Source organism: Leuresthes tenuis, unplaced genomic scaffold, assembly GCF_036924035.1.
Source record: "Leuresthes tenuis unplaced genomic scaffold, fLeuTen1.0.hap1 SCAF_4, whole genome shotgun sequence".
NCBI lineage: Eukaryota > Metazoa > Chordata > Actinopteri > Atheriniformes > Atherinopsidae > Leuresthes > Leuresthes tenuis.
In genome coordinates, this window is record NW_027325358.1 from 29,659,185 (window position 1) to 29,670,001 (window position 10,817).

The 10,817-nt window shown below is 44.5% G+C and overlaps 8 non-coding genes across 8 annotated transcripts; 5 read left to right on the top strand and 3 right to left on the bottom strand.

Annotated features, from left to right (window-relative positions):
* Window positions 1–3,335: 3,335 nt before the first annotated feature.
* LOC140306073 (U2 spliceosomal RNA) lies at window positions 3,336–3,526 on the top strand. The gene has a single exon (XR_011915435.1). It is a non-coding gene; the product is annotated as a U2 spliceosomal RNA (small nuclear RNA).
* A 388-nt stretch (window positions 3,527–3,914) lies between these two features.
* Window positions 3,915–4,028, top strand: LOC140306343 (U5 spliceosomal RNA). Its single transcript, XR_011915660.1, has one exon. It is a non-coding gene; the product is annotated as a U5 spliceosomal RNA (small nuclear RNA).
* A 275-nt stretch (window positions 4,029–4,303) lies between these two features.
* On the top strand, window positions 4,304–4,494 carry LOC140306116 (U2 spliceosomal RNA). The gene has a single exon (XR_011915475.1). It is a non-coding gene; the product is annotated as a U2 spliceosomal RNA (small nuclear RNA).
* Window positions 4,495–4,905: 411 nt separating this feature from the next.
* Window positions 4,906–5,019, top strand: LOC140306317 (U5 spliceosomal RNA). The gene has a single exon (XR_011915636.1). It is a non-coding gene; the product is annotated as a U5 spliceosomal RNA (small nuclear RNA).
* Window positions 5,020–5,294: 275 nt separating this feature from the next.
* Window positions 5,295–5,482, top strand: LOC140306222 (U2 spliceosomal RNA). The gene has a single exon (XR_011915567.1). It is a non-coding gene; the product is annotated as a U2 spliceosomal RNA (small nuclear RNA).
* A 2,833-nt stretch (window positions 5,483–8,315) lies between these two features.
* Window positions 8,316–8,506, bottom strand: LOC140306056 (U2 spliceosomal RNA). The gene has a single exon (XR_011915420.1). It is a non-coding gene; the product is annotated as a U2 spliceosomal RNA (small nuclear RNA).
* A 275-nt stretch (window positions 8,507–8,781) lies between these two features.
* Window positions 8,782–8,895, bottom strand: LOC140306306 (U5 spliceosomal RNA). Its single transcript, XR_011915626.1, has one exon. It is a non-coding gene; the product is annotated as a U5 spliceosomal RNA (small nuclear RNA).
* A 388-nt stretch (window positions 8,896–9,283) lies between these two features.
* On the bottom strand, window positions 9,284–9,474 carry LOC140306085 (U2 spliceosomal RNA). The gene has a single exon (XR_011915446.1). It is a non-coding gene; the product is annotated as a U2 spliceosomal RNA (small nuclear RNA).
* Between the last annotated feature and the right edge of the window lie 1,343 nt (window positions 9,475–10,817).

The window sequence follows — 10,817 nt, forward strand, 5'->3', positions numbered from 1 at the left end:
CAAAAATACTGTCAGTCATGTATGGTTTGTGCCACACATAATGTAGGAAAGGCATTACACACATCGCAAGTTGCACACCCTCCACCAGAGAAACCTTTTGAACATTTGATGATGGATTTTGTTGAACTCACACCAGCTGAAGGAAAGAAATATGCACTAGTAATAGTGGACGTGTTTAGTAAATGGGTTGAAGTTTTCCCTGCAAAACATGCAAACAGTAATGCAGTGACTAAAGCACTGCTAAACAGAAATCATTCCTAGATGGGGCATTCCAGAGAAGATCAGCAGTGATAATGGCACACATTTTGTAAACACTGCATTGACTGAGGTTGGTAAATTCCTGGGAATAACCTTGCGCACACATTGTGCTTATCATCCACAGAGTGGAGGTGCTGTGGAAAGAGAAAATGGTACATTAAAGTCCAAGTTAGCCAAATGTTGTGAAGAAACAGGTCTGCCATGGACAAAAGCATTACCTATTGTGCTTACCTACATGAGAATGAGAATCAGAGCTCAAGTGAATCTCAGCGCATTTGAAATTTTATTTGGCAGACCTCCTAACCTGGGATTGGGACCTGTAACCAGACCCCTCCCTTCCACAACTGTTTGTGATGATGCTATGTTGTCTTACTGTCGAAACCTTTCCACTGTTCTATCTCAAGTTTCACAGAAAGTAAAAGCAGCCCTTCCAGCCACAGAAAACACACCACTCCAACCAGATGACAGGTGGAGTGTTACTACTGCAAATCCTGTAGCATTTGTGCCATCAGGGTTTTTTGCTTGACCTGTTGAATAAATATAGTTATTTCTGCATTTTCATAACGTATATCAGTTAAGTCTGGCCTGGGTAAAACACTGATGGTTATTTCTGACATGCAATCATGAGGCTTTCCATCTGTGGGGTAGGTAGCGGTGTGGATGGATTAAGTGTAGCACATCTCTCGACAACAAGGTGTGGCTGTGAAAGAAGAACTGTTATGTAGGAGAGATGTCTGGTAAAGATATTTTGTTAAGTAACCATATCACAGCCACTGCATGAGGTACCTTAAGTGTTAATGGGTGAAATAACACCATTATTGTTGATGCCTGCACTGCCAATGGCTTCTGGCCATTGATTCAAAAGTACGATCTCGTCCCTTTTTCCCCCTTTCAGTGGACACTGGCCCCTAATTACCGCAATTCAGCAGGGGGTCTTTCATTAGGAGTACTGGACTCCCCCGTGCACGGTTTCAGCTCCGACCCTGGAAAGCGGAAAAAACGTTGAGATCTGGTTTGAGGACCCAATTGTTGAGAAAAGTCTCTCAATGAGACTCAGAGTTGCTGGAGTCAGTTAATGCAAATGTTTAATCTTGCAGCAAGTTCAAGAATGTGTGTGTGTATGGGTGTATGTGTGCGAACGTGTGTGAGTTTGTGTGTGTGAGAGTTTAAAGAACCTGTTATCAACAGGCAGGTCTTAACTAGTATGGCACAGGTCCAGCCTGTCTCATCTTTTTTGGAAGGTCCAGCGCTCGGCCGTAACCCTTCTGTCTGTTTGGACTCTCACATACATTCGGTTAATCATAGAAAAACGAGAACAAAACTTTTTAGCCCCTTAAATTCATAAAACAGACATGGTGCAGTTATTTCCATTCTAGAAAATAAGAGTAATCACCACCATTCCTATAAATTCTGGATATTCTAACAATCTGAATCTTTTTTAAATGTTCGATGAAGCCCTTTGCTGTTCTATTTAGAGACTCAGCTGATCATAAACCAAGTTTTGCTCTTGAACCAAGCTTCTAAACTCTTCACCTTTTTCATTTCTCAGTTAGTATTCACTTTAAAACTGATTAAAAGAAAAATTAAATGAATGCGTATCAACAAATGTGGGATCTAAACTCTAGTGCTTTCTCTAAAATAATTTCCTTTCTCAATTCAGAAATGTGTGTGTGTAAGTCACAACACACGTGACACCAAAACGGCTTTCTTTTCTCTCTTTTCTCTACACTCTGCACTGTGAGCACACACACCAAATCAGAAAGGCTTTTTTCTCTCTTTTCTACATTATGGACTGTGGGGACACAAAACCGCTCTCTCTCTTTTTTTTTTGATTGTGTGCCAGAGCGTTGTCTCACGTATTAGATTATGCTTAAGATACGAATGGGTTTATCAGTCACATCAGAATCCATACATACTGATCCTCCCGTAATAAAATGGTCGGATCTTATCAAACACACTTTGTTTCTTGTGACAAGTCAGCGAAACAGCGTATACACGTCAAGACACTGAATCAAGTTTGCCACAAGAACTCATAAGTTTGGCAGTATTGCTCTGCCGTCAGCAATCATACACCCATTTTATTTTCATGAGACATGTGCAGGCACCTGTTCATCTACTGTTCTATCACTATGAATTAGTTTATCTATTATCAATAAGGATACTTCTACAACTACTATCAAAGTATGTCCGGACTTCTTATGTTGTCAGTTGCTATATATGAATAAGTGGGTTGCTACTGAAAAGCATTAAGCATGTCACACAGCCCAAACATATAACATTTCAGGACACACCACACAGTTAACAACCACAGTGAAGCGTGTCAAAGCCCAAACATGTAACATTCAACAGGACACTTACACAACACATTCAAATCAAACAGTCAGACAACATACAAGAACATATACCCCAGCCGGCATTGCTCCCTGCCTATTTTCCTACAACTCACTATGTGTGCGCACACCTTTATTCACAAACTCTTCAACTTATACTCTTTTACCGAATCTGCTACAGCTCGATTGGCCAAATACCCTTAGATCCTATTTCGGTGAATTTGACATCTGCCTTGTATGTAACAGATTAGCGGTTTAGCAGTTTTAATTTAGTTTGAGTGAAGGAATTCATTTTATAGCATAATCCGAAATCGTGAAGAACTCATGAAAGTAAGCTTATTCTCGGATTCCTGAAACTTTAGATTTGCTCTTTCTTTTACTGCAAAGTACAACGTTGAGCAGCACTAATGAGTTGTTTCTATTTTTGGCAGGCTTTACCTTTGCGGATGAAGCCCTTTCTGTCTGTGCAAAAGAAATCTTGTTACTGTGCAGAGTGACTTCTCTGAGTAGAGTCGCCTTACTTGTTGCGACTGTGCCGATGTTCGAAGCTGGAGTGCAAAGTTGTTGCTTGAATGGTGCTCGCTGGAGCGTGTGGTAGTGTAAAGTTATACCATTTAAAAGGGCTGAAGAGTGCTCAGTGCAGCGGGTGGGCGGAGGTGCAAAGTGACACTATGGCCATAAAAAGAACACCGCTACAAGTGCGCATTGTGCCAGGAAGGGCCCTCGGACGGGAACCAGTGGACAGTTATCGCTTCTCGGCCTTTTGGCTAAGATCAAGTGTAGTATCTGTTATTATCAGTTTAATGTCTGATATGTCCTCTATGCGAGGACTACATATTAAATGGATTTTTATCAATAGGAGTTGAAAAAGGAGCTTACTCCGTTCACTCCAAGCATTGACCCGGTACTGCAGTGCCGCTGGGAACAGTGCGCTCTCCTCTGCTCTTGTGAAAAAGCAAACAGCGGTGCAGGATGGAAGTTTCTTTTAATCTGCTGAGAAAAGAGAGTGAATGCGAAGCAGACTTTAACACGGCTCTGGGAGCGAGCCGAGTGCGGGCTAACCGGGAGAATTGCTTGAAAGAAATGCAACACCGAATGAGCAGTCAGAACAAAGCCTCAATACGGTGTTCCCGTGTTGTTTGTGGCTGCCTTGTCTTTTGCACAGAGTAAAAGACAAGGCAGCCATCGAATAGGGCCCGATTGTTCCTACTTGGTCAGCCGAGGAGCAAGGGGGGGGAGCAAGCGTCTCAACCAAGCAAAGCTCACCATGGGGAAGGTGGCTATGCCAACTAGCCTGATGCCCTGCTCCCGCAGTGATGGATAATCGTACACTGGTTTCTCTTCATAATGTACAAGTCTTTCGCCTTTTACTAAAGACTCCCGTGGAGAGCAGCACTAATGAATTGTTCCTATTTTTGGCAGGCTTTACCTTTGCGGGTGAAGCCCTTTCTGTCTGTGCAAAAGAAATCTTGTTACTGTGCAGAGTGACTTCTCTGAGTAGAGTCGCCTTACTTGTTGCGACTGTGCCGATGTTGCTTGAATGGTGCTCGCTGGAGCGTGCGGTAGTGTAAAGTTATACCATTTAAAAGGGTTGAAGAGTGCTCAGTGCAGCGGGTGGGCGGAGGTGCAAAGTGACACTATGGCCATAAAAAGAACACCGCTACAAGTGCGCATTGTGCCAGGAAGGGCCCTCGGACGTGAACCAGTGGACAGTTATCGCTTCTCGGCCTTTTGGCTAAGATCAAGTGTAGTATCTGTTCTTATCAGTTTAATGTCTGATATGTCCTCTATGCGAGGACTACATATTAAATGGATTTTTATCAATAGGAGTTGAAAAAGGAGCTTGCTCCGTTCACTCCAAGCATCGACCCGGTACTGCAGTGCCGCTGGGAACGGTGCGCTCTCCTCTGCTCTTGTGAAAAAGCAAGCAGCGGTGCAGGATGGAAGTTTCAGGGAGCCTAAGATGAAACTTTCTTTTAATCTGCTGAGAAAAGAGAGTGAATGCAAAGCAGACTTTAACACGGCTCTGGGAGCGAGCAGAGTGCGGGCTAACCGGGAGAATTGCTTGAAAGAAACGCGACACCGAATGAGCAGTCAGAACAAAGCCTCAATACGGTGTTCCCGTGTTGTTTGTGGCTGCCTTGTCTTTGGCACAGAGTAAAAGACAAGGCAGCCATCGAATAGGGCCCGATTGTTCCAACTTGGTCAGCCGAGGAGCAAGGGGGGGGAGCAAGCGTCTCAACCAAGCAAAGCTCACCATGGGGAAGGTGGCTATGCCAACTAGCCTGATGCCCTGCTCCCGCAGTGATGGATAATCGTACTCTGGTTTCTCTTCATAACGTACAAGTCCTTCGCCTTTTACTAAAGACTTCTGTGGAGAGCAGCACTAATGAATTGTTTCTATTTTTGGCAGGCTTTACCTTTGGGGGTGAAGCCCTTTCTGTCTGTGCAAAAGAAATCTTGTTACTGTGCAGAGTGACTTCTCTGAGGAGAGTCGCCTTACTTGTTGCGACTGTGCCGATGTTGCTTGAATGGTGCTCGCTGGAGCGTGCGGTAGTGTAAAGTTATACCATTTAAAAGGGTTGAAGAGTGCTCAGTGCAGCGGGTGGGCGGAGGTGCAAAGTGACACTATGGCCATAAAACGAACACCGCTACAAGTGCGCATTGTGCCAGGAAGGGCCCTCGGACGTGAACCAGTGGACAGATATTGCTTCTCGGCCTTTTGGCTAAGATCAAGTGTGGTATCTGTTCTTATCAGTTTCATATGTGATATGTCTATGCAAGGACTACATATTAAATGGATTTTTATCAATAGGAGTTGAAAAAGGAGCTTACTCCGTTCACTCCAAGCATCGACCCGGTACTGCAGTGCCGCTGGGAACGGTGTGCTCTCCTCTGCTCTTGTGAAAAAGCAAACAGCGGTGCAGGATGGAAGTTTCTTTTAATCTGCTGAGAAAAGAGAGTGAATGCGAAGCAGACTTTAACACGGCTCTGGGAGCGAGCCGAGTGCGGGCTAACCAGGAGAATTGCTTGAAAGAAACGCGACACCGAATGAGCGGTCAGAACAAAGCCTCAATACGGTGTTCCTGTGGTGTTTTTATAAAATGCGGTGTAAAAAAAGGTGTGAATGCCCCATAGAAAACTAAAAGGTGGAGCGGAAGTGTTCGGCTGCAAGAAGGTGTGAATGTCCGACTATATTTGGTGAAAAGCAGGTGAAGCAAGGTCTGAATGCCCAACCTTACATCATCAAAAGCGAGATCAGAGGTTTTTGGCTGCAAGAAGGCCATAGTTTGCCAAAAGCGGGTAAGGTGCGAATGATCGGCTAAATATCAACAAAAGTGGGGGCGGAGGTCTTCGGATGCAAGTGGGTGTGAATATCCCACCATACAAGTATGGTGGAGAGGAAGCTGTGAATGGCCGACCATAGTTTGCAAAAAGCGGGTGAGAAAAGGTGCGAATGTCCAACCATACATGATCAAAACAGGGAGCGGAGGTGTTTGGCTGCGACAAGGTGTGAATGTCCACCCATAATTAATGAAAAGCAGGCAACAAGTAGGTTCGAATGCCCAACCATACATCATCAAAAGCAGGAGTGGATGTGTTCGGCTACAAGAAGGTTTGAATGTCCGAGCATAGTTTGTAAAAAGCGGGTAAGAAAAGGTTCGAATGCCCGAACATACACCATCAAAAGAGGGAGCGGAGGTGTTCCGCTGTAAGACGGTGTGAATGTCCGACCATAGTTGGTAAAAAGTGGGTATGAAAAGGTTCGAATGCCCAAATTCGGCTGCAAAAAACTGTGTTCGGCTGCAAAAAGGTGTGAATGTTCGACTAAATTTTGTAAAAAGCGGGTAAGACAAGGTGCGAATGCCTGACAATGTATGATCAAAAGCGGGAGCGGAGGTGTTCAGCTGCAAGAAGGTCTAAATGTCCATTTTTAATTGCTAGAAAACATGAAAGAAAATTTTCGAAAATCAATCCGCACATGATCATAAGTGGGAGAGGAGGTGTTCAGCTGCAAGAAGGTGTGAATGTCCTACCATAATTGCTGAAAAATGTGTTAGAAACGGTAAGAATGCCGGACCATACATCATCAAAAGCTAGAGAGGTGGTGTTCGGCTGCAAGTAGGTGTGAATGTCTGACTAAAGTTCAAATATATTAACAAAAGCGGGAGGAGAGGTCTTCGGATGAGTGGTTGAGAATTTCCAACCATAATCTATAAAATGCGGTGAAAAAAAAGGTGTGATAGATACCTAAAAGGTGGAGCGGAAGTGTTCGGCTGCAAGAAGGTGTGAATGTTATATATATAGTTGGTGAAAAGCAGGAAAAGCAAGGTCTGAATGCCCAATCTTACATCATCAAAAGCGAGATCAGAGGTGTTTGGCGGCAAGAAAACGGGTAAGGTGTGAATGACCGACTAAATATCAACAAAAGTGGGGGCGGAGGTCTTCGGATGCAAGTGGGTGTGAATATCCCACCATACAAGTATGGTGGAGAGGAAGCTGTGAATGGCCGACCATAGTTTGCAAAAAGCGGGTGAGAAAAGGTGCGAATGTCCAACCATACATGATCAAAACAGGGAGCGGAGGTGTTTGGCTGCGACAAGGTGTGAATGTCCACACATAATTAATGAAAAGCGGGCAACAAGTAGGTTCGAATGCCCAACCATACATTAACAAAATCAGGAGTGGATGTGTTTGGCTACAAGAAGGTTTGAATGTCCGAGCATAGTTTGTAAAAAGCGGGTATTGTCAGGCATTCGCACCTTGTCTTACCCGCTTTTTACAAAATTTAGTCGAACATTCACACCTTTTTGCAGCCGAACACAGTTTTTTGCAGCCGAATTTGGGCATTCGAACCTTTTCATACCCACTTTTTACCAACTATGGTCGGACATTCACACCGTCTTACAGCGGAACACCTCCGCTCCCTCTTTTGATGGTGTATGTTCGGGCATTCGAACCTTTTCTTACCCGCTTTTTACAAACTATGCTCGGACATTCAAACCTTCTTGTAGCCGAACACATCCACTCCTGCTTTTGATGATGTATGGTTGGGCATTCGAACCTACTTGTTGCCCGCTTTTCATTAATTATGGGTGGACATTCACACCTTGTCGCAGCCAAACACCTCCGCTCCCTGTTTTGATCATGTATGGTTGGACATTCGCACCTTTTCTCACCCGCTTTTTGCAAACTATGGTCGGCCATTCACAGCTTCCTCTCCACCATACTTGTATGGTGGGATATTCACACCCACTTGCATCCGAAGACCTCCGCCCCCACTTTTGTTGATATTTAGCCGATCATTCGCACCTTACCCGCTTTTGGCAAACTATGGCCTTCTTGCAGCCAAAAACCTCTGATCTCGCTTTTGATGATGTAAGGTTGGGCATTCAGACCTTGCTTCACCTGCTTTTCACCAAATATAGTCGGACATTCACACCTTCTTGCAGCCGAACACTTCCGCTCCACCTTTTAGTTTTCTATGGGGCATTCACACCTTTTTTTACACCGCATTTTATAAAAACACCACAGGAACACCGTATTGAGGCTTTGTTCTGACCGCTCATTCGGTGTCGCGTTTCTTTCAAGCAATTCTCCTGGTTAGCCCGCACTCGGCTCGCTCCCAGAGCCGTGTTAAAGTCTGCTTCGCATTCACTCTCTTTTCTCAGCAGATTAAAAGAAACTTCCATCCTGCACCGCTGCTTGCTTTTTCACAAGAGCAGAGGAGAGCGCACCGTTCCCAGCGGCACTGCAGTACCAGGTCGATGCTTGGAGTGAACGGAGCAAGCTCCTTTTTCAACTCCTATTGATAAAAATCCATTTAATATGTAGTCTTCGCATAGAGGACATATCAGACATTAAACTGATAAGAACAGATACTACACTTGATCTTAGCCAAAAGGCCGAGAAGCGATAACTGTCCACTGGTTCACGTCCGAGGGCCCTTCCTGGCACAATGCGCACTTGTAGCGGTGTTCTTTTTATGGCCATAGTGTCACTTTGCACCTCCGCCCACCCGCTGCACTGAGCACTCTTCAACCCTTTTAAATGGTATAACTTTACACTACCGCACGCTCCAGCGAGCACCATTCAAGCAACATCGGCACAGTCGCAACAAGTAAGGCGACTCTACTCAGAGAAGTCACTCTGCACAGTAACAAGATTTCTTTTGCACAGACAGAAAGGGCTTCACCCGCAAAGGTAAAGCCTGCCAAAAATAGGAATAATTCATTAGTGCTGCTCTCCACGGGAGTCTTTAGTAAAAGGCGAAAGACTTGTACATTATGAAGAGAAACCAGTGTACGATTATCCATCACTGCGGGAGCAGGGCATCAGGCTAGTTGGCATAGCCACCTTCCCCATGGTGAGCTTTGCTTGGTTGAGACGCTTGCTCCCCCCCCTTGCTCCTCGGCTGACCAAGTAGGAACAATCGGGCCCTATTCGATGGCTGCCTTGTCTTTTACTCTGTGCAAAAGACAAGGCAGCCACAAACAACACGGGAACACCGTATTGAGGCTTTGTTCTGACTGCTCATTCAGTGTCGCGTTTCTTTCAAGCAATTCTCCCGGTTAGCCCGCACTCGGCTCGCTCCCAGAGCCGTGTTAAAGTCTGCTTCGCATTCACTCTCTTTTCTCAGCAGATTAAAAGAAACTTCCATCCTGCACCGCTGTTTGCTTTTTCACAAGAGCAGAGGAGAGCGCACTGTTCCCAGCGGCACTGCAGTACCGGGTCGATGCTTGGAGTGAACGGAGTAAGCTCCTTTTTCAACTCCTATTGATAAAAATCCATTTAATATGTAGTCCTCGCATAGAGGACATATCAGACATTAAACTGATAATAACAGATACTACACTTGATCTTAGCCAAAAGGCCGAGAAGCGATAACTGTCCACTGGTTCCCGTCCGAGGGCCCTTCCTGGCACAATGCGCACTTGTAGCGGTGTTCTTTTTATGGCCATAGTGTCACTTTGCACCTCCGCCCACCCGCTGCACTGAGCACTCTTCAGCCCTTTTAAATGGTATAACTTTACACTACCACACGCTCCAGCGAGCACCATTCAAGCAACAACTTTGCACTCCAGCTTCGAACATCGGCACAGTCGCAACAAGTAAGGCGACTCTACTCAGAGAAGTCACTCTGCACAGTAACAAGATTTCTTTTGCACAGACAGAAAGGGCTTCATCCGCAAAGGTAAAGCCTGCCAAAAATAGAAACAACTCATTAGTGCTGCTCAACGTTGTACTTTGCAGTAAAAGAAAGAGCAAATCTAAAGTTTCAGGAATCCGAGAATAAGCTTACTTTCATGAGTTCTTCACGATTTCGGATTTTGCTATAAAATGAATTCCTTCACTCAAACTAAATTAAAACTGCTAAACCGCTAATCTGTTACATACAAGGCAGATGTCAAATTCACCGAAATAGGATCTAAGGGTATTTGGCCAATCGAGCTGTAGCAGCTTCGGTAAAAGAGTATAAGTTGAAGAGTTTGTGAATAAAGGTGTGCGCACACATAGTGAGTTGTAGGAAAATAGGCAGGGAGCAATGCCGGCTGGGGTATATGTTCTTGTATGTTGTCTGACTGTTTGATTTGAATGTGTTGTGTAAGTGTCCTGTTGAATGTTACATGTTTGGGCTTTGACACGCTTCACTGTGGTTGTTAACTGTGTGGTGTGTCCTGAAATGTTATATGTTTGGGCTGTGTGACATGCTTAATGCTTTTCAGTAGCAACCCACTTATTCATATATAGCAACTGACAACATAAGAAGTCCGGACATACTTTGATAGTAGTTGTAGAAGTATCCTTATTGATAATAGATAAACTAATTCATAGTGATAGAACAGTAGATGAACAGGTGCCTGCACATGTCTCATGAAAATAAAATGGGTGTATGATTGCTGACGGCAGAGCAATACTGCCAAACTTATGAGTTCTTGTGGCAAACTTGATTCAGTGTCTTGACGTGTATACGCTGTTTCGCTGACTTGTCACAAGAAACAAAGTGTGTTTGATAAGATCCGACCATTTTATTACGGGAGGATCAGTATGTATGGATTCTGATGTGACTGATAAACCCATTCGTATCTTAAGCATAATCTAATACGTGAGACAACGCCCTGGCACACAATCAAAAAAAAAAAGAGAGAGAGCGGTTTTGTGTCCCCACAGTCCATAATGTAGAAAAGAGAGAAAAAAGCCTTTCTGATTTGGTGTGTGTGCTCACAG